The sequence below is a fragment of the Vicia villosa genome, linkage group LG5 (genome assembly GCF_029867415.1).
Source record: "Vicia villosa cultivar HV-30 ecotype Madison, WI linkage group LG5, Vvil1.0, whole genome shotgun sequence".
NCBI lineage: Eukaryota > Viridiplantae > Streptophyta > Magnoliopsida > Fabales > Fabaceae > Vicia > Vicia villosa.
Window position 1 is genome coordinate 127,681,825 of NC_081184.1, and position 23,492 is coordinate 127,705,316.

Below are 23,492 nucleotides of genomic sequence, written 5' to 3' on the forward strand. Positions count from 1 at the left end.
ATATACTTTGTGGGAGCGAAATTAGGAGATCTATCTGATTCTGAAGCTGAGAAGAACAATAGAAGGTGGATTCTTTACCAATTGAAGGCATTCTATTGATGAAGATGAATTCCTCCATTGATTCTTGTATGTTCCTCATGTCTATGGAGAGCTAAATCCCTCTTGTTGAGTCTAAGGTAGTAGTTAACCTATGAATATACATTACCATTGATTAATCCCTGTGAACAATTGTTTGAATTTATTATCAATAAGAAACCTTGCTTTTAATTTACATCATTGTTGAATCTTTGATCGAAAGAAAGGATTTAACTTTTGCCCTAGGTTACTATATTGATTCAATTGCAATTTGCAGAGATGGAATTGTAATTGGGTTTTCATAATTATCGTTCTTAATTACTATTATCGTTATTGTGATTTGGAGAGATCGAATCTCATACCGGTAAAAGTTATCTAATTTGATTTGCAGACATGGAATCTTATTTGAGGATAAGTGAAGATAATGATTCAAAGGATTGTTCTATTGTGAATTAATTGATAATTGTATAGGATTAGGTTGATGAACCCTAAAGACTCAACATCTTTCTTTATTTGTTAACACAAAGTCCTTTACTTGCTTTTATTTTATTATTTGCTTTTGATATTATTATTAGTATAAAACAAACCAAACCAAATTTCTTAACTCAAAATAAACAACTATAGAACGGCAGTGATATTAACCAATCCCTGTGGATACGATATATTACAGAAAATATTTACCCACAAATACTTTCAACAAATTGGCGCCGTTGCCGGGGATTGGTGTCAATATTGCATGCATTGCAATAGTTCTTATTTTGAGTTTTAATTTTTATTTTCTCTATTTGGTTGTTTCACGTGTTTGCTAGTTTTGCAGAAGATTGTGTATGCGCAGCAAAGTTTCTAGCGATCAACTTCTTTTTGATCCCGAGATCGAAAGGACCGCTAGGAGGTTAAATAGCAAAGCACGAAAAAGAGCGAACATAGCAAAAGCAAGAGACAACGCAACCGCGACATCGTCACAACAACTTGAAACCATTGACGAGTCGCAAGAAGGATTCTTCTTTCACGAACTATTCACGGAGGAAGAACCGGAAGTTTTTATACAACCTACTGTTGGCAACATGGCTGCTAATGGTCCATGTGCTAATAGTCCAAGACTCAATCCTCAGTTCGCGAGAACTGCCGCCAACGGGCGACCGACAGAACTGAAGACCGGTATCATACAATTGATTTGTGCAAGTCCTTTCGCCGGATTGGACCATGAAGACCCGTACACGCATCTTACTCGATTCTATGAGTTAGCGGGTACTACGGGTGTCGCTCAAGCTGATGGGGAAGCATTATTTAAGAGGTTGTTCCCACACTCTTTGCTATCTAAGGCAAAGGATTGGTATCTGGATCAACCCGAGGTAGTGATGACAAATTGGAACACATTGGAAGAAAAATTTCTGGAAAGGTTTTACTCTCAAAACCGATTCTTCGAAGCAAAAACAGCAATAGCAGTATTTTCTCAAGGTAGTAATGAATCTTTGAATGAAGCATGGGAAAGGTATAAAGCTATGTTGAGAAAGTGCAAAGGACACGGTTTTTCAGACGTTGACCAAATCCATATGTTCCGTAACGGTCTCACAGCTACAAACAAGACACTTTTGGACGCCACAACTGGTGGTTCTCTCATGTCCAAAACACCTGAAGAAGCTACTCAGATAATAGAGCGAATGGCTCTAAATGATCGTCAAGGCAATCATGATCGAACGGTAAGAGATAAGAAACCCGGAATGTTAGAGTTGAACAACAGTGATGCTCTACTTGCTCAGAACAAATTGCTAACTTCACAAGTGGAACTTTTGACACAACAAATGTCTAAACTACCACAACAAATCAAGGAGCTGAACGGGGTATCTAATTCATATCAAGTTGCTAGGTGCGAATTGTGCAAGGGAGATCATCAAACAGGATTCTGTCCACCAGTGCAAGAAGAAGAAGTGAATTACATGAATAATAACCAAGGACAAAGGCAGAATCAATATCAGAATCAGCCATACCAACAAGGTTATCCACCAAGATACAACAACCAAGGGTACCAACAAAGACCACCGAATCAAGGGTATCAACAACAAGCATTCCAACCATACACTCAACCACCACAACAACAGCAAGGAGGACAATCCAAGTTGGAGGAGACAGTGAATCAGTTCATTCAAACATCAGTAATAAATCAGAAGAACCAGGAAGCGGCAATTAAAAACCTGCAAACTCAAGTGGAGCAAATAACACATCAACTTACTCTACAGGCACAAGGAGCCCTACCAAACCCAACCGGAAAAAAACCGCAAGACCAGGAGAAAATTAATGCTGTTACAACAAGGAGTCAAAGGGGTTCAGAATCGGAAAAAGAGAAAGAAGAGATAGGTGACCCTATGGCGATGGAGGTAGATCTGGAAATAAGAGAGAACCTAAAAGAGCCAGAAGTTGTAATACTACCAAAGAAACCAGTTGAAGAAAAAAATAAGAAAGATGTTGAACAGGTGATTAAACCACCCCTCCCTTTGCGAGTAACAAAGAAGGATTCAAAAGAGAAAGACGTTCGGAAATTTACGTCCTTGTTCAAAAAGTTAGAAGTGAATTTACCTTTCTTTGAAGCACTGGAACACGTACCTGTGTATAAGAAATTTATGAAGGAGGTATCGGCGAAAAAAAGATCACTAGAGGGAGAACCAAAAATGGCAATCGAAAAATGTAGTATAGTCGCTGCAGCAAGAAAAATCCCAATTAAGAGAAGAGACCCTGGGGCGGTGGCGATGCCATGCACTATCAAGAATATATCATTTAAAAAGGTACTTCTCGATTCTGGCTCTAGTGTGAGTCTAATGCCGTTATCCATTTTCAAAAGGCTTGAATTAGACAAGATTAGTGAAAGTAAGTCGCAATTACGGTTCGCCGATCACACTATTAAGAAATCTTATGGAGTAGCGGAAGATGTACTAGTAGAAGTTGATAAGTTTGTTTTCCCTGTTGACTTCCACATCATGGACATTCCGGAAGATGAAGAAACTCCGATCCTTCTTGGGAGACTCTTTTTGTCGACAGGACGCTGTAATCTTGACATTGAAAAGGGGACGCTAACGCTAAAATCATTTGATGAAGAAGTAACCTTGAAGATGCTGGGAGTCAAGAAACACAGGTCAGGGGTAAATGAGAAAAATTCAACTGGTATACCGGAAGGTGCACAAGAAAACAAAAATCTCAAAAACCTCCAAGAAAAAGTCTCTAACATATCTTCTCCAATGAAACCAAATTATGATGATGTCAAAAGTCCTAAGAGGGCTAAGGAGAGTGATAAGAATGGGGAAGGTAAAGTGAAGAGAAAAGCTATCCATGCTTTTTATCTTCATGAGTTTGTGGGTATGGAAGTACAAAGTAGCGAGTGTTGGAAAAGGAAATACCCTCCATAAAACAAGGGGTAATGGACCGTCGAGCCATGCGACGTTAAACGAAGCACTTTGTGGGAGGTAACCCACACTTCTAATGTTTTATTTTTGTCTATTTTTATTTCAGGAAATAATAAGGGAACCTTTCTGGTGAAAGCTAGGAAGAGGCAAGTAATATTGTAATACCCTCTGTGAGTCAACCTTCTCGGGCTTGTTACGAAACATTGAGGTCAATGTTTAGTTTAAGTTTGGGGGTGGATTTACTCTTTGCATTTTTTATGTTCAATTTTATGTTTTTATGTCTGTTATGTACTCCCAGTTAGAGTAAGTAGTCCCATAACAAAGCGAGAACCTCAAGCGAAGTATCAACAATGAAGCAACATGTATGAAAGTGGTAGTAAGTGAATGTTCAAAATTTTTGAGTTTCACTCTCTTTTTCAATAAGTAACAAAGCAGGTATGAAATTTCAAACTCAAACTCTTAATGTGTGCAATGAAACTTAAGGTGTTAGTAAATTCTTAACAGAAGTTCTTTATGGTACATTGTTTATTGGATCAGCTTAGCCTTAACCATTGTGAGGAAAGCTTTCCATTGTTTACTATATGCAGGAAGACCATCAATTATTTTTGACGTGTTCGTATCATGCTAAACCGGTTGTTGCATCGTCTGTGGAAATCTGTGGAAGTGATTTAGGCAATTGTTTGAATTTGAGAGTTCTTTGAGCCGACTCCACCGTAAAAATTATCTTCTTCTGTGAGAGTGTGATCCTTTGCTAACCATCCTTTGAGCCTGAGGTCAAGGTAAGCATTATAATATACACCAAGGAAAATATCTGGTGAGTTTTGATCTCAATAAAAAGTTTTGTTCTGGACCATCAACCATAAAATTTGGTGATGTGTTTTCTCTTTGACCTTTTTAGAAAGTAGGGGAGCATTCATATAATCTGAATACAGGTTGATCTCCAAGTTGGGGAGAGTCACATTTAAAAGAAGAGTAAGTACTTATGGTAATCGGTGAAAGAAAAAAGAAGTCGTAGCTTGAAAAAAAAAGAGAAGTAACAACGTTTGAATATAAAGATAGTTGAAAAAAAAAAGTGAAAAAGAAGAATCAAGCTACGAATGAATGAAAAAAGATGGACAGGTAAAGGAAGTAGAGTTTTAGAGAAAAAGAAATAAGTTATGAATTGGATGCTTCCCTATATTAGGAACAACCCTTGATTATCTTCTTTTCTTTGAATCTAAACCACATTACAACCATAGAAAGACCTTCTGATTCTCAGATTCCACAAGACTTGATGCGAGCAATTTGGTGAACGTATGATATGGATTTTTGTTGATTTAATTGTGTGGATGAGTGTTTAACCCCTCGTTTATTCATCATGCTTTTTGATGAGAGTGATTAGTGCTGATTCAATTACAATTGTGTAGTGTTTTGAACTTCTGGAGGTGATTTGCTTTCAAAGTTTGTTTCATGTGTATGTTCTGAGTTTGCAGGTGGAAGAGGAGTATTTGACTTAGTTACTGGATTGAACCACTTGAGAAAAACTTTTTGAAAAACTTGTTGCTTGATTGTCAGTAAACTTTGCTGGAGGTAAGTAATTTTGTTTAGGGACAAACAAAACTCTAAGTTGGGGAGAGTTTGTTAGGAGTAAATTAATGGTAAATTCATGTGTTAATATAAGTGATTTCTTCTCTAAACCAATGCAAAAATGTGATGAATCCATAGGTTTTTATTAAGAATTGAACTGAATAAGTTTAGTTCGTGCGTAAAGCAAATCGAATCACTTGTGGGTGTTATTGTTGCAGGTTTTGAGCTGAATAAGAACTTAAGAAGAACATGAGGAGGAAAGAAAGCTGGAAGTCTCAAAGGCTGAAGAAAAAGATGGAAAGTACAAAGGGCGCGCCGCGAGAATTCCTAGGCGCGCCGCGAAAATACTTCTGTTTGAGGGGCGCGCCGCGCCAGCCCGTTGCCGCGCCGCGGCCTCGGCGTTAAAAGCCCAAAAGTTCTGTTTTAAAGCCCTATTTTCCAAGTGGTTATATACTTTGTGGGAGCGAAATTAGGAGATCTATCTGATTCTGAAGCTGAGAAGAACAATAGAAGGTGGATTCTTTACCAATTGAAGGCATTCTATTGATGAAGATGAATTCCTCCATTGATTCTTGTATGTTCCTCATGTCTATGGAGAGCTAAATCCCTCTTGTTGAGTCTAAGGTAGTAGTTAACCTATGAATATACATTACCATTGATTAATCCCTGTGAACAATTGTTTGAATTTATTATCAATAAGAAACCTTGCTTTTAATTTACATCATTGTTGAATCTTTGATCGAAAGAAAGGATTTAACTTTTGCCCTAGGTTACTATATTGATTCAATTGCAATTTGCAGAGATGGAATTGTAATTGGGTTTTCATAATTATCGTTCTTAATTACTATTATCGTTATTGTGATTTGGAGAGATCGAATCTCATACCGGTAAAAGTTATCTAATTTGATTTGCAGACATGGAATCTTATTTGAGGATAAGTGAAGATAATGATTCAAAGGATTGTTCTATTGTGAATTAATTGATAATTGTATAGGATTAGGTTGATGAACCCTAAAGACTCAACATCTTTCTTTATTTGTTAACACAAAGTCCTTTACTTGCTTTTATTTTATTATTTGCTTTTGATATTATTAGTATAAAACAAACCAAACCAAATTTCTTAACTCAAAATAAACAACTATAGAACGGCAGTGATATTAACCAATCCCTGTGGATACGATATATTACAGAAAATATTTACCCACAAATACTTTCAACAGATACTTATACCCAGGAGCGGGATTAGTAGGAAATGAATATGGAGGCAATAGAGTTATCAAGTTCTGATTGAGCAGTTGTTGTAGAGCTTGAGACAGCGGCATGGGTAACGGAGTGAATGACCGCTTAGGTTTGGATTTCAATTTATCATGCCCACCTTGCTCCCTTTGTTGGTCCTTCTCCTTCTCGGCCAGAAGTGCCTTTAATTCTTCTTGCCCCTTGGCCAAGTGAAAGATTATTTTCTGGAACTGGTTATTCTGAGCCTGAAGATTTTTGACAGATTGTTCGAGATCCATTTCCTTGCTGAAATAAACAGCGGGAAAATGAGGCATTTATTTTTGTGAAACCTGTGATGCCATGTTTATGAATGATATGATTATGCATATGCAATGTTTTCGAGGACCTTGGAATTCAAATTTGTTTAAAACAAAACAAAAGAAACTTTATTAATAATACTTAAGGGAAGGGATTTGCAATTTGTTTTATTCGTATCTTTTACAATAATGAAAATATAAAACTAGGAATAAAAAAAATAATAATAATAAAAACAAAAGTCTTCAAGTCTCCCATGGACGCTTCCTTTTTGAACCGATGAAGTTGTTGATGCCTTGCTCCGCTTGAAGTAGCCTTGTGAGCTCTAATACTTTCTTTTCTTTAGCACGAAACTGAGCTTCAAAAGTGTCTCTTTCTTCTTTTAATTGAATCCAAGATCTCTTTAATTCTTCGATGTCAGTTGGCATGTCTGGATGAGCAATAACTTGAGGAACTTTTTCCTCGCAATCGGGCTCCACTATCACAGGTAGGACATATGGATAAGGCATGACGAGACGTTGAGCACGAGTGCGCACCCATCTAAGATAAGGCCCCAAAGGAATGGAGTTTCTCTGCCCCAAGCTCTTGCTATCAATTCTGTTCACCATATCCCATGCTCGTATAAACTTCCGGCGGTGATTTTGAGTATCATCTTCATAATCAAACACAACCCCTTGTAAAAGCATCTGATGAGGACCATCTCTTCGAGCGTAACCAAACTGTCGTAAGGCCAAACAAGGATTATAAGTAATACCCCCTCGTATGCCAAGTAACGGCACATTAGGATATTGTCCATAACGGTCGATGATGGTAACACTCTCCTTGGATAAGGAAAGCCAGCGGATATCAGAATGAGAGAGTGACATTATTCTCTTATGCCATTTCAGCCTTTGATCGTTCCTCATTACTGAGCGAGGAAAGTGTGAAATAAACCACTTAGATAGCAAAGGTATGCAACACATAAGAGTCCCTCGTTTCTTCATAGTACGAGTGTGAAGAGAGTGTAGGATATCTCCAAGCAAGGTAGGAACTGGGTTGCGTGTCAGAAATATCTTTATGGCGTGCGCATCAATGAACTGATCAGGATTAGGGAATAATACCAAACCATAAATGAGTAAAGCTAATATGTCTTCGAAGGCTTGATAACTCATGGACTTCAAAAACATGCGAGCTTTTCCGAATAAGAACTTAGCGAGGAATCCCTTGACTCCACTTCTGGTTTCCCAATGACCATCAATATCAGACTTCTTAAGATGTAAAGCGGGAGCGATAACTTCTAATTTTGGAATTTCTTCCAAGCCAGTGAACGGAATCTGATCTCGGATGGGGAGTCCAAGTATGTCAGCAAACTCTTCCATAGTAGGTACCAACTGATAATCCGGGAAAGTAAAACAATGATGCTCGGGATCAAAGAATTGAAATAGTACACTCATCATTTCTTCGTCAAAACCTGAAGTAACTAAACTGGGCAAGAGACCATGTCTTTCAGAGAATCGGGAACCTCCAGGAATCTCTAATACCAATTCTTTCAGTTCGGAAGGTATCTTCACAAAGTTAACTCGAATGGTGTTTCTAGTCTCCATGACCTACAAAACAGAACAAAGATGAATTCCTTGGTCCTCGAATGGTTAGTCATGATGTTATGATGCTTATGATGTTTATGATGTCATGATGTCAAGTAGATAACAAACACAAACAAGTCACACAATTTTGCCTTAAGGTTAGGCTTGCATGTAGTCCAGAGGTGCGTACCCTCCCCCTGAAGTTTAGTCGGTTCAAACCTGTCCTATATAAAGATCGGGTTCTAGGGAGCTCATATCATTGACCTTTCTCGAAGGCGCTTATCTCAGTTCGGCAATCGAATCGCCAATCGAAAAGGTCCTGAAAGTCCAGTCCATATGAGTGTAGCTTCGAGTATCAACCAACTTCAGTCGGAACCAAAGCCAGCCATCTCGCTACTTTCTAAAAGGCCAAAGTCAAGTTCGACTAAGGTTCTAAGGGCGAATTAGTGCTTAATGACACCACGCGGCAGCCAAGCATTTCCTCAGGTCGATTCCCAAGGAACACCAGGACAAACCAATGTGCCACACTAACGATGGCCATCAGATCAACCACATCAGTATACGCTGTGCAGTCTCCTTGATCTCATGCCATATACCTAAGGTACTCAGATCCGGGTTAGGATCTTTCACACAACAGAATACCCAAAACAGCCCTGCAAAATTAAATCAAACAAAGCAAACAATAGAAAACATTTAAATGAATCCTAAACTTTTAAGGTAACCCCTTTTTTATCGAAAATTTGTCCCCAGCAGAGTCGCCAGTTCTGTAATACGGTGAACTGACTTTTTATTAATCGGAATGTCGCGGTAAGCAAGAGTCGCCACCGACTTTTATTTTATCCAAACAAATTCGGAAAGGCAAAAAGAAACAGAAAAAAACCTTTTTAAAGAAATCTAAGTTCGGGGGGTAATTTATGCAAAGGGAAGGTGTAAGGCACCCTTTGCATCCATGGTTTTCCATGGGCTCTTAATTGCTTTGCTTGCTCGTTTGTTTTTTTTAAAAAAGGTAGATGAAAGAAAAAAGTGGACTTTAGCTCGTAAATGAGCGTAGCCAGTTTTCGAAGAATTGTGAGAAAGAATATTAAAGATGAGCATTGCAAGGCAATTAGGGGCAATTACCTTAAACTCAGATGATAGGTCTCTTTTTAGCCTTTCAGAATGAAAGGGTCTATCCTTACCATAAGAGGGCAGGAAGCCTTTCGTTTGGAGGTTGAAGGGTCGTCGAAGCATCCTTTTCCATAAGACTGTCCCATGCCATAGAAGAGCAGGTAGTCTAAGGTAAGGATCAGAATAAGCCTTATTCGTAGGCAGCCAGAAGATACCTCAGCCTTTTTCCGTAGGCAACTTCCGAGGGTCGAGGTCATTTGTGTATCGAAGGCAGCATCATTTTAGGGTCTCATGACCTTTTATCGAGGCAACACGGCTGAGGTATCCTCGTATTCGAGGGACATGGCTTATTCTGCAAAAAACACAAAGGCAACAGGCAACAGGCAACAAGGCAACAAGGCAACAGAGAGGTTACCCCAAAAGAGTGCGTGGGTGCAACAATCACGTGATCATATTCAAATATATTATCTTGTAAATTTAGTGATTCCATGTTCAATTCAAAGGTTGCACTCCCTAGGATTACTAACCACGCATTTAAATAATATAATCAAACAGATATGGGGGAGGGAAATTGTAACCAGCGGATCCCTTAATAGGGTTTGACATAAGTAATAATAATAAAAACAGAAGAATTAAAAGGTTAGAGTTTAGGGTTACCAAAAACGTAGCTTTGGCGGTCGACAAACCCTGAAAAGGCAGACAAACAAAAATAGAGTGAGTGTATGGCTAATTCATTGACAATTAGAGTTAACCCTAACTTAAAAAAAATAACATTTAAAAAAAAAGGAAAGAATACTTAACTTTTAATTTGATCTGATATGGTTAGCGGGAAACCTCGGGGTTAACCCTGAAAAGGCAAAGGCAGAAGAGGATGAAGGCAAGGCAAACCCTGATTTGTCAAAAGGAAACAAAATAAACTTTTAAATTAAAATAAATAGAATACTTAGCTTTGTGACGGACGGGGCGCGTAATCGGAGTGTACTTGAAAAGTCAACCCTGAAAAGAAGACACAAAACAAAAAATACTCAGTGTAGGGTTATTTCTTGTGAACCCTAATCAGGATTCGAATGGAATATGATTTTAATTAATTATTGGTCTCGCGACCTAATTAATTAAATAGATTGATAAATAAATTTTAATCAGAAAAAAAACATTCTCATAATTTTGTTAAACAAAACAATTAAGGTTTTATAAAAAATTTTAAATAAATAAAACTAAATAAATTCAACAATTAAAATAAATAATTTTGTTATTTGTAAAAAAAAAAAGATTTTGAATAACAAACTAGTTTTATTAAGATATATGTGAAAAGAAAACAAATATATATATGAAAAGGAAAACAAGTTTATATAATAGTAAAATAAATAAAAACTAAAAAGAAAAACTTAGCTTATGATTGTATGTGATAGGCCCTTGGGAGTCCATGGTGGGGATGAGCCTTTGTGTGCGTTGGATCTGCTGCCAGTGATGATCCGGTGGTTGGTATTGATGGTGCGTCATAAGCTCTCGTGACCGTTGCCCATCGGATCCCCATGCAAACTTGAGTAGAAAGAAGAACACAAAATAATGCTGGAGGTGAGGATCGAACTCACCCCCATTGCGTATACAAGTTCTTGGACGCGCTGCTTCTCCGCTGAAGCACTTTTCATATGTTGAAATTGTAACGCGCGGTAATCTAAATATACAAAAACGAATTAAAAGGAAATTTAAACACAAATTCGCGCCATGGGCTTCGTCTTCCTCGCTGAGAACCTGCAACAATTACTATGAATCTGCTACGAATTTGCTATGACTTTGGTTCGTAGCAAGCCCAACCTGCAATCGAAAAATCGCATACAAGCACCAAAAACGAAATCTAAAACCACAGTTGTAATCTCCTAAACAAGACAAACGTTCTGGTACCTTCATTATGCCTTGATTCGTCCTAAATCAAGAAGCCCCAACTTTTGGAGTGATGAACCCTAACATGGTGATACACCATACGTACGCGTAGTGATCGAATTAATAGTCCAGAAACGACGAGTATGTAATAATAAACACATATATGCCAGTAAATCATGATGAAGATGCGTAAATTATGACATTCGAAGGTTGCAAGAATGGTGCAAACCTTGAACTTACGATTACGATCCTGAGCGTGTGGACGGAAGGTAACAATCTCGAAAGCTTCAGAATCGTTCAAGGAACGTTTTAAGACCTTCAGAGTGCTTCGATTCTCCTTCTATCTCCAAAATCGATCTCAACTTTTTGCCCTTGAATGTACTCGGATCTGACTCTTTTGGCTGCCGCCCCCTCCTGCGTTCTGGACATGCTTCTTTATATATGAGGCTTGAATTAGGTCATACATCTTTTGAGAGAATCAAATCAATTTGGATCAAAAATATTTGCTTTGAAAGAGGAAATATTTGATTGAGAACTTGCTTTTGTTGTCCTATGAAGTCCACGTGATTGAGCTTTTGTTTGGAGATTTGAAAAATAATATAATTATAAACCTAAATCAATCTTTTGATATTTTATTTTAATTTATTTTGACTTATATAAAAATCAAAAAATATTTAAAATAAAAAGATAACAAAGCCATGCACCAATTAAATTACTTGGCCCTCAAGATTCTCTTTGACTGGTTATATTTGATGGGAAATCAAATTTTTGATTAAAACTAATATTTCACATTTATATGATTTACTTATATTTAAATAAATTAAAATTCAAATAAATAAAATAAATCTTATATAAACAAACTAATTAGTTTAATGGCCCATATAAAGCCCATAGACATATCTCAAATCCATCTTTCAAGTCCATTGATCCAAAAAGTCCATTTTGCTCTCATTTAACTTTTGTGCATTTCTCCAAACTTGACCAACTTTCAACAAGTCATAGCTCTCTCAATTTTATTGTATGGAGGTATTGTGAGATATGTTGAGCCATATGAGATGCTTGGAAGCCATTGATTCAGTGATTTTCCTTTGAAAGAATCAAACCCTAGTTCAGAGCCTTTGTATAGGAGAATGTGTCTTATGAGCTTTGTGCATTGATCTGATTTTGAATAGGAGAAAATGCATGGGCAAATTTTGGGGTATGACACGAATGAAAACAAAACTAATGATCTAAGAAATCCTCCTTCTAGCCACCTATGGCGTTAGACTTGCGAGGATCTTCGAACTCAATGAGCCCTTCTTCAATCAAATCTTGGATCTTGTGCTTTAATGGCCCACAATCCTCTGTATCATGACCAAGACTATCTGAATGATAAGCGCACCTAGCATGATGCTTGTACCCAGGAGCGGGGTTAACTGGAGCTGAGTATGGAGGTAGCAGAGTTACCAGGTTTTGACTGAGCAAACATTGCAAAGCTTGAGACAGTGGCATGTACAACGGGGTGAATGATCGTTTGGGCTTGGACCTCCAGGTGCGTTGGCCACCCTATTGCTTTTGATGATCCATTGATCTCTTCTGCGGAAATCTTGTTGGATAATATGGTCGGGCTGTTAGGTTATCCTTCCCAATGGTCCCTTGTTCTGGAGATAGAAGAGGAATCTTCTCTTAATGTCATGAAAATAATGTGTATGCCATGCATGATATGCATGATATCCTTTTTTCTTGTTTTTTTTAATAAGATATGATGCACGAATGCAGGTAAGGAATGATGCATGCAAACACAAGGATATAGCAACAAACCACTAAAACAAAAAAACAAATCATACAAAATGACAATGCAAATTAGATCATAATATTTCAAGAAATACAGGTTCATAGGTTCGACGTAGCGGCTCTTGGGAGCCAACCTTTTATATGGGGGGTTCTAGAAGGTCTCATGGGGTTGTTCGTAGCCTCCGAGACTTTTTGTCTCTTCGGATTTTAGAACAACTCATTTTATCCATGAGGTTAGAATTTTTGGGGTAGGTTCCCGGAGAGATCAGCCAAATATCCCGTCCTGCCCTCAACAAAGTCAAGCCTCGTTTTGGACATTTTTGAATATTCAACCCACTCCGAGTGGAGTTATCAATGAGACTCGTAGGCGATTCATACTCCCCTATTGATCTCAAAGTTAACTCCCACACTTAGGGTTTAACACAACATAATAACGCAACAGTGCATATAACATAACATTTACGCAATTAAATGCAAATATATAAACATAAATAATTAAATAATTTTAGGCAAAAATAAATAAAAATAAAACAAAACACAAACCATAAAAATGGCAAATTAGCCTAACCCTAAAAAGTTTGCCAAAATCTAAACCCTGCCAAAACCTATAGGAGCATAGCATTCACCATTATAGTTGTCCCCAGCAGAGTCGTCAGCTGTAGCAACCTGCCTAAAAATTTATAGCTTAGAGAGTCGCCACCTATTCTGAAGGGCGAATAGGAAACCCTACGCAGTATAGAGATCAGGGTAAGATACTATATTCAGGTCGAGGGAAGGTGTTAGGCACCCTCAACCCTTTCCTATGGCTTTGAATCTAAGGTAACAGTTTTATGGCTAAATTATTAAGGTTTATAGCTAAGGAAATGAATAGGAGGAAAATTGAGATTTTAGGGAGGGGGACTCGCCTTGTTGCCAAGTGCCTACGTATCTCCTTATGGAGAATCAGAGTCAACGTAGTTCGGGGGACGGGTTGTACGCCCTTTGAGTTTGAAATTTGATTTGATATGGTTTTGGAGGCCTTTGAATAGCCTATCGTAGTTTTGAATGAGGATGAAAATCCGTAGTTTGATATTGATGTTTTGAAAGGTTTGAAAAGTGTTTTGAGGTTTGGGCGTACAACCCTGATTTTAATTTGTTACCATTAATCGCGATGATCAATAGGTTTGATCACCATAATTAACAGATTAATAAAAGCATTGCTAATTATTCTAATCGATTGATTCGATTATCACCGTTAGCAAATTGATGTGTTTTATTTATTTCATTTTATCGTTACCCCTCATAATCAATAGATTTGATTACAAATAATAACGAATTTGATAAAGAGGAAATGCTAATCATCGTAACCAATAGCTTTGGTTAAAACCATTTAGCAAAAATGAGTTTATTTGAATTATATTATTTTAATTTATAGGATTTGATTAATCAAATTAATCGATTATTAATCATCGCGACCAATAAATTTAGTCGAAACGAATAATAATTTAAATCCTAATATTTGGCCAAGGGCCAATGGGATTGAGCGAACCCTAATGGATGAATAAACCTTTTTAGGGTTTTTGTGATTTTTATAGTTAAAATTAATTAAATCGAATAATCGAGAAAATAATCGGGGGAACAATTCTAAACCCTAATTATAGCCTAATCCTAATTTAATTTTACTATTAATTTAATTTTTAACCAAATTATATATATTCAAAAATATTGAGTTTAATTAGATAATCATGTATATAATATATAAAAAGAATGATAAAACCTGGGCGTATTATCCCGTGCGGTTGACCTCTGAATGCCCACGGTGTGCTTGCAATCTTGTGCCGTTGGATCTGAGTGCTGTTGACTCTGATGGTGACAACTGAGGACACACCATGGGCGTACGAAGGGAAGAGTGCGCTGGATCATAGAGAGGGTTAAAATACAGAAAATAAAAGGTGAGGCACCAGGGATCGAACCCAGTCCTCATGTGTCCCACCTTGTACAACCTGGCCACCTACGCTATAGTCATTAGATGCTTATAAGATAAAACAAAAGAATAATATATAAAAGACATAAGACTTTATTTTTTAAAAATGAAAACACGCGCCCTACAGTATCTTCTTCTTCGTGTTTTTTCTGAAAACAATATACACCTATGGCTACGGTTTTTCATTTGTGGCCATACCCCTGCAATTGCACATATCACAAAATACAACGTATAAATTCAAAATCAACGCTTGATCCGATTAGAAATCTTCCTCTGAGTGCAATGGTGCCGTCGATTTGGACTGATTCTACCTATATTACAGAGCCCCAAATTCAAAGCTTCCTAACCTAACAATGGCAACTAGCAAAATCTGTATCTAAACTCGAAATTGATGATCCAGAAACGATCCCCACATTCATAAGAACTCATATACATGATCATAAAGCATTCATGACGTGTTATTTGGTACAATCGAAGAAGAGAAATATTTGCCAAACCGTGAGAGTATCGTAAGTGATGCGTGACGCTTTGGATGTTGATAGATGTTGTATTCGCTTCAGAAAGGGCCTGGGAAACTATTAGAACATTCAAATCTCCTTGAAAAGAGCCCTAACCTTGAAATCAATTTTCAAGTTTTCTTGCAATTTTGGAATTTGACCACGGCTCATGGAGGCCAGAAAAACCACCCCTTTTGCATCTGGTATTATTGTATTATATATAGGCATTGTATTAGGTTAACAATTCTGAACCAAATCCTATTGAATCAAGATATTGCAATTTGATGAAAATCCACCTTTAAAACCTTCTAAAATAAGCCTAAATCCAATCTCCTCTTACCAATCCTCTCTCTCTCTCTCACGAAATTGTATCAAATATATGGCATTTATGTGATTGAAGTGGATTGGAAAATAAAACTAAAACAAATCTCCCATATTTTCTTCACTTTTCTTTATTTAAATAGCATTTTAAATGAATAAAAATTCATTAAAAATACAATAGTTGTCAAAATTCGTGGCTTTGGACTTGGAGGCTCTTAATAACCTTATAATGAAGTTTGGGTCATAACAAGATAGGCCCATTTGCAAAAATATCCATTTTGAACCACTTTTGTTTCACATTCTGCCTTCAAAATCGACCAACTTTGACGAGGCGTATCTCCCTCAATTTTTAAGGTATGGAAAAGTTCTAGGACTTTTTGGAAACCTCAAGATGTCCTCTATAAGCCACTTTGGAACGTATTTTCCATTTGGAGCTTTTATCTTGATCATATCCTCTTTGACAAAAAACTGCTTTTAAATGATGTTTGAAAAGGACCCGTAATCTTTTGCACTGTATCTCTCAAATGAATCATTTCTAGCCCTGGCTTGTGAGAGACAAAGTTGTAGGGAATCCAATTTCCTTCAAAATAGGCTTTAAGTGGGGAATTTTTGATGTTCCATGTGAAAGTTATGTCCAGTCAAAGTTGAGTTGACTTTCTCCTAAGAAACCCTAATTTGAACCTTTTTGTATTTGTTCATCTCTGAGTTTCTATTAATGGAACCATGATCAATCTTTGATCAAATGATGGATATAACCTCACATACTTGATGTTGACCAAAATTGGGAGGTTTTGACTGTGCTCTAATTATGGTTGACTTTTAGGTCAAACCAGTTGACTGTGGATCATCTGGGCTTTTTGAATGAGTAATCCTTGTAATTGAATCTTGAACTTTGAATCATTGTAAATGGAATAAGGAAGGAAAATTTTGGGGTATGACAGCTGCCCCTGTTCAATCTTCTTGAACCTGAAGAGGTAGAAGATGATTGGACACTGAAATGCCCTGAAATTTGCTTGCGTAGGGAAGGAGTTCTGTGGGAGATGGGCTTATAGATGCCATCCAGTTGTTTGACAAGATGCTTGTCCAGAGCATATGCTCTTCATACCAGGATCATATTGATCGTATCTGAGGAGAGAGGAAGCAATGTCTTACATAAGACTACCTGAAGAGGTTCCTGAATAGGGTATATCGAAAGTTGATGCGAAGAAGCTTAGGCTTTGAACAATGCTTAGGAAGAATGTCTTGGAGAAGACTAACTGAGGAGTTCTTTAAAAGAACTAAGCGTGTCTTAGAAAAGAATGGATAAACATTTTAAGAAGGCTACCTAGAAAGGCATGATATGTCTTAAATAAGACTCACCTAGAAAGGCTCCTAAAGAGATATGAAACGTCTTGAACAGGACTACCTAGACAGGTTATGGTACGTCTTAAACAAGACTAACCTGGAAAGGCTCTTAGATAGGATACGTGATATCTTAAACAAGACTTACCTAGAGAGGTTCCTATAAAGGGAACGATACGTTTTAAACAAAACTATCTAGAAAGATTCCTATAAAGGACACGATATGTTTTAAACAAAACTATCTAGAAAGATTCCTATAAAGGGCACGATACGTTTTAAACAAAACTACCTAGAAAGGTTCCTATAAAGGACATAAGATGTTTTAAACAAAACTACCTAGAAAGGTTCCTATAGAGGACATGAAACGTTTTAAACAAAACTATCTAAAAAGATTCCTATAAAGGATATGGAACGTTTTAAACAAAACTATCTAAAAAGATTCCTATAAAGGATATGAAACGTTTTAAACAAAACTATCTAAAAAGATTCCTATAAAGGATATGGAACGTTTTAAACAAAACTATCTAAAAAGATTCCTATAAAGGATATGAAACGTTTTAAACAAAACTACCTCGAAAGGTTCCTATAAAGGATATGAAACGTTTTAAACAAAACTATCTAAAAAGATTCCTATAAAGGATATGAAACGTTTTAAACAAAACTATCTAAAAAGATTCCTATAAAGGATACGATATGTTTTCAATAAAACTACCTAGACAGGTTCTTATAAAGGTCATGCAACGTTTTAAACAAAACTACCTATAAAGGTTTAGGACATGTCTTAAACAAGACTGCTTGGGAAAGTTAGGATAATTGTCTTGGTAAGACTACCTGGAGAGGTGAGAAATTCTTTGATTGCTTCTGGATTGTCTTTGAAGAAAGACTTGGAATGAGGTATTAGAATTGTATCTGTTAAGATTGAATCGTTGATACGATCGTATTTGCGCTGTGATTGGATGATAACATCCTTTTGAATATGAAGTGACCTGAAAAGGCAGCGTTAGTTTTATGCAATGTCATGATGCATGTGTCATGTAATGAGATTCTCAAAATAAATGGGAATTATGCATGTATGCCTATCCCACGCTGCGGGATGTGAATAGTACAGGCGTGAGAAGATCAAATATGCAACAATGCTCTTTGTATGATGCTAGTGTGACTTCCCGAATATCAGAAATTTTGAGAGACGTGCCCCTTAATCTGAAGGAGGGACCTTTAAAGGGAACTCGAGTTTCACCATGTCTTGCCTGATATGCATTGCCCTAGTGTTTGAATTCTTGAAAGATATGCCCCTAGTTAATAGGATCCTTGATTGTATGCCCCTATTTTGGGAAAACCCTCTGGATGTGGTTTCCCCATTCAAGAGTCTTTATGAGGAATGATCGTCTTTGATTAGACCAATTTTGAGGTCTCCTTGATGCTAAGTGTTGATTTGAATGTGAAGCAGATGCTTTTCAGAATAAGTCATGCGCTTCGGCCGTATCCTGACGGACAGTGATTTGCTGAGTACTCAGAATGAGATAATGTCTTCTATAAGACTACCTGAAGAGGTCCTTGGAAATAATGGGAAATTGTCTTAAACAAGATTGCGCTTTAAACAAAGCTCAAAGGGATGTGTTTGTGCAGAGGGTCAAAATATTCCTATAGAGGACAGAGACTTGTTTTTTTTGTGGCGTTTTAAACAAAACTTAGGAAAAGATATCTTGAAGAAGATCACCCTAAAAAGGATGGTGAACTGTCTTAGAGAAGACTCTGTACTTTAAACAAAGTTTGACAAGGTTCTTGAAAGCATAGGAGAAGTTTGAATATGTCTTAAAAGACTAACTGAAGAAAGTTAAGAGATGTCTTACAGAAGACCACCTGGAAAAGGTTCTTAGAAATGAATATGTCTTAGAGAAGACTGACTGTTTGAAAGGGTTTGAAAATAGAGAGGATAAGAAAATGCGTCTTAAAAGACTGTCTGAAAAAAGGGCTCCTAGAAAGGGTAAAAAGTATTTGAACAGTCTTAAAGAAGACTACATGGACAGATTGGAACATATCCTATAAAGGTTCCTGGAAAGGATGTGAGACTGGCATTGACACCATCTGACACTGAGTGACCTTTGCAACATGCCCCCAGGTGATGGACTTGCCCCACGGGCTATTCAGCGTCCTTGAGAGATTCTATGGATCTTGATCAGATTGCCCCATGTAAATGGGAAAATGACGAGTTATGCCATGTGTACGCATTAGCCATCCCAGTCGTGCGTAAGGGATGTTTCTCCTTTTGACAAGCTTTTAAAAGCTACTTCATCAGTCAGTAGGATTTTTATCCATTAGTCATGCCCCATGCAACTTCTCCCTGATGTTTAAACATCTGAATCCACATAGACGAGTGTACTTTGTAATGACATTCATAAGATGCGAATGCATATGTCTGTCTTGAAAGTTTAAAAACATTTTTTGAGTAAAACAAAGTTTTTTTTTGTAAGAAAGTGATATCAACTCAAGAGTTATAGTAGACCTTAAGGAGTCGGGATACCTTTGGTAACGATATGCTTTCGAACTAACCATGCTTCAGTTAGGACTTTTAAAGGTTGTAACGTGGCCTGGTTCACGGTTTAAAGAAACAAAGGATAGAGGCTCAAAGTTTATTTGTACCCATCCCCATCTTCATGATGTTGTCCAGTCCTATGCTCAGTTGACTATGCGTTTAGGCTCCAAACGACTTTGGGAATTATGACATTGACTTTTATGATGGTTCAAAAACCAAAGGTTTATCTGCAGAGGCAGTCATTCTCCTTTTTGTAATACCTTTCTTTTGTCGAGGGTATGTGGTGACCTCTTTTCGACTTTGTTATCCCTAACTTTTGCCTGAACTGTTCATTTTAAAACTACAGTCAGCGGGATGTCCCAATTTTGCCTAAGTCTCCTTAATAGGTTTCGACTTAGCAGGCCCTTGCATTGCTTTCTCTTTTTTCTTTGCGGATATTGAATGCCAAACTTAATGATGACGGGGAACCATCGGTGATTATGTTCAAAGGAACAACTTGGAATAATTAAGTTAACTGAGCAACTACCCTACCCCAGGTTATGTATTAAGGGTTTTATTTTATATGAAGGAAAACTCCTACTTCTTTAGGCTCAAAGGGGTTGACGAGGGATTAACATCCTTATATCTCCATTATTTAGGAATTGAACAAATGCCTGTACATCGTCAACACGGTCTGTTCGAAAGCGTAGTGTATGAAATTGTGGTATCGTTTTCGTCATTCTCCCTCAAAAGGTGTATGACTTTAATCGAGAGTTGAATATCACAAATGAGAAAACCGAGTAAAAACACAGTTTTAAATATAGTGAGAACACTAGGAATGAATCAAGACAAACGTAAGCAATGCATTAATGATTATTGTAAAGTACACAGCATATGTCGTAAGACTAATGTTTAAACAAATGGAAAGAAATTGCGAATGAAAACAAAACTAATGATATAAGAAATCCTCCTTCTAGCCACCTATGGCGTTAGACTTGCGAGGATCTTCGAACTCAATGAGCCCTTCTTCAATCAAATCTTGGATCTTGTGCTTTAATGGCCCACAATCCTCTGTATCATGACCAGGACTATCTGAATGATAAGCGCACCTAGCATGATGCTTGTACCCAGAAGCGGGGTTAACTGGAGCTGAGTATGGAGGTAGCAGAGTTACCAGGTTTTGACTGAGCAAACATTGCAAAGCTTGAGACAGTGGCATGTACAACGGGGTGAATGATCGTTTGGGCTTGGACCTCCAGGTGCGTTGGCCACCCTATTGCTTTTGATGATCCATTGATCTCTTCTGCTGAAATCTTGTTGGATAATATGGTCGGGCTGTTAGGTTATCCTTCCCAATGGTCCCTTGTTCTGGAGATAGAAGAGGAATCTTCTCTTAATGTCATGAAAATAATGTGTATGCCATGCATGATATGCATGATATCCTTTTTCTTGTTTTTTTTTTAATAAGATATGATGCACGAATGCAGGTAAGGAATGATGCATGCAAACACAAGGATATAGCAACAAACCACTAAAACAAAAAACAAATCATACAAAATGACAATGCAAATTAGATCATAATATTTCAAGAAATACAGGTTCATAGGTTCGACGTAGCGGCTCTTGGGAGCCAACCTTTTATATGGGGGGTTCTAGAAGGTCTCATGGGGTTGTTCGTAGCCTCCGAGACTTTTTGTCTCTTCGGATTTTAGAACAACTCATTTTATCCATGAGGTTCGAATTTTTGGGGTAGGTTCCCAGAGAGATCAGCCAAATATCCCGTCCTGCCCTCAACAAAGTCAAGCCTCGTTTTGGACATTTTTGAATATTCAACCCACTCCGAGTGGAGTTATCAATGAGACTCGTAGGCGATTCATACTCCCCTATTGATCTCAAAGTTAACTCCCACACTTAGGGTTTAACACAACATAATAACGCAACAGTGCATATAACATAACATTTACGCAATTAAATGCAAATATATAAACATAAATAATTAAATAATTTTAGGCAAAAATAAATAAAAATAAAACAAAACACAAACCATAAAAATGGCAAATTAGCCTAACCCTAAAAAGTTTGCCAAAACCTAAACCCTGCCAAAACCTATAGGAGCATAGCATTCACCATTATAGTTGTCCCCAGCAGAGTCGTCAGCTGTAGCAACCTGCCTAAAAATTTATAGCTTAGAGAGTCGCCACCTATTCTGAAGGGCGAATAGGAAACCCTACGCAGTATAGAGATCAGGGTAAGATACTATATTCAGGTCGAGGGAAGGTGTTAGGCACCCTCAACCCTTTCCTATGGCTTTGAATCTAAGGTAACAGTTTTATGGCTAAATTATTAAGGTTTATAGCTAAGGAAATGAATAGGAGGAAAATTGAGATTTTAGGGAGGGGGACTCGCCTTGTTGCCAAGTGCCTACGTATCTCCTTATGGAGAATCAGAGTCAACGTAGTTCGGGGGACGGGTTGTACGCCCTTTGAGTTTGAAATTTGATTTGATATGGTTTTGGAGGCCTTTGAATAGCCTATCGTAGTTTTGAATGAGGATGAAAATCCGTAGTTTGATATTGATGTTTTGAAAGGTTTGAAAAGTGTTTTGAGGTTTGGGCGTACAACCCTGATTTTAATTTGTTACCATTAATCGCGATGATCAATAGGTTTGATCACCATAATTAACAGATTAATAAAAGCATTGCTAATTATTCTAATCGATTGATTCGATTATCACCGTTAGCAAATTGATGTGTTTTATTTATTTCATTTTATCGTTACCCCTCATAATCAATAGATTTGATTACAAATAATAACGAATTTGATAAAGAGGAAATGCTAATCATCGTAACCAATAGCTTTGGTTAAAACCATTTAGCAAAAATGAGTTTATTTGAATTATATTATTTTAATTTATAGGATTTGATTAATCAAATTAATCGATTATTAATCATCGCGACCAATAAATTTAGTCGAAACGAATAATAATTTAAATCCTAATATTTGGCCAAGGGCCAATGGGATTGAGCGAACCCTAATGGATGAATAAACCTTTTTAGGGTTTTTGTTATTTTTATAGTTAAAATTAATTAAATCGAATAATCGAGAAAATAATCGGGGGAACAATTCTAAACCCTAATTATAGCCTAATCCTAATTTAATTTTACTATTAATTTAATTTTTAACCAAATTATATATATTCAAAAATATTGAGTTTAATTAGATAATCATGTATATAATATATAAAAAGAATGATAAAACCTGGGCGTATTATCCCGTGCGGTTGACCTCTGAATGCCCACGGTGTGCTTGCAATCTTGTGGCCGTTGGATCTGAGTGGTGTTGAGTCTGATGGTGACAACTGAGGACACACCATGGGCGTACGAAGGGAAGAGTGCGCTGGATCATAGAGAGGGTTAAAATACAGAAAATAAAAGGTGAGGCACCAGGGATCGAACCCAGTCCTCATGTGTCCCACCTTGTACAACCTGGCCACCTACGCTATAGTCATTAGATGCTTATAAGATAAAACAAAAGAATAATATATAAAAGACATAAGACTTTATTTTTTTTAAATGAAAACACGCGCCCTACAGTATCTTCTTCTTCGTGTTTTTTCTGAAAACAATATACACCTATGGCTACGGTTTTTCATTTGTGGCCATACCCCTGCAATTGCACATATCACAAAATACAACGTATAAATTCAAAATCAAAGCTTGATCCGATTAGAAATCTTCCTCTGAGTGCAATGGTGTCGTCGATTTGGACTGATTCTACCTATATTACAGAGCCCCAAATTCAAAGCTTCCTAACCTAACAATGGCAACTAGCAAAATCTGTATCTAAACTCGAAATTGATGATCCAGAAACGATCCCCACATTCATAAGAACTCATATACATGATCATAAAGCATTCATGACGTGTTATTTGGTACAATCGAATAAGAGAAATATTTGCCAAACCGTGAGA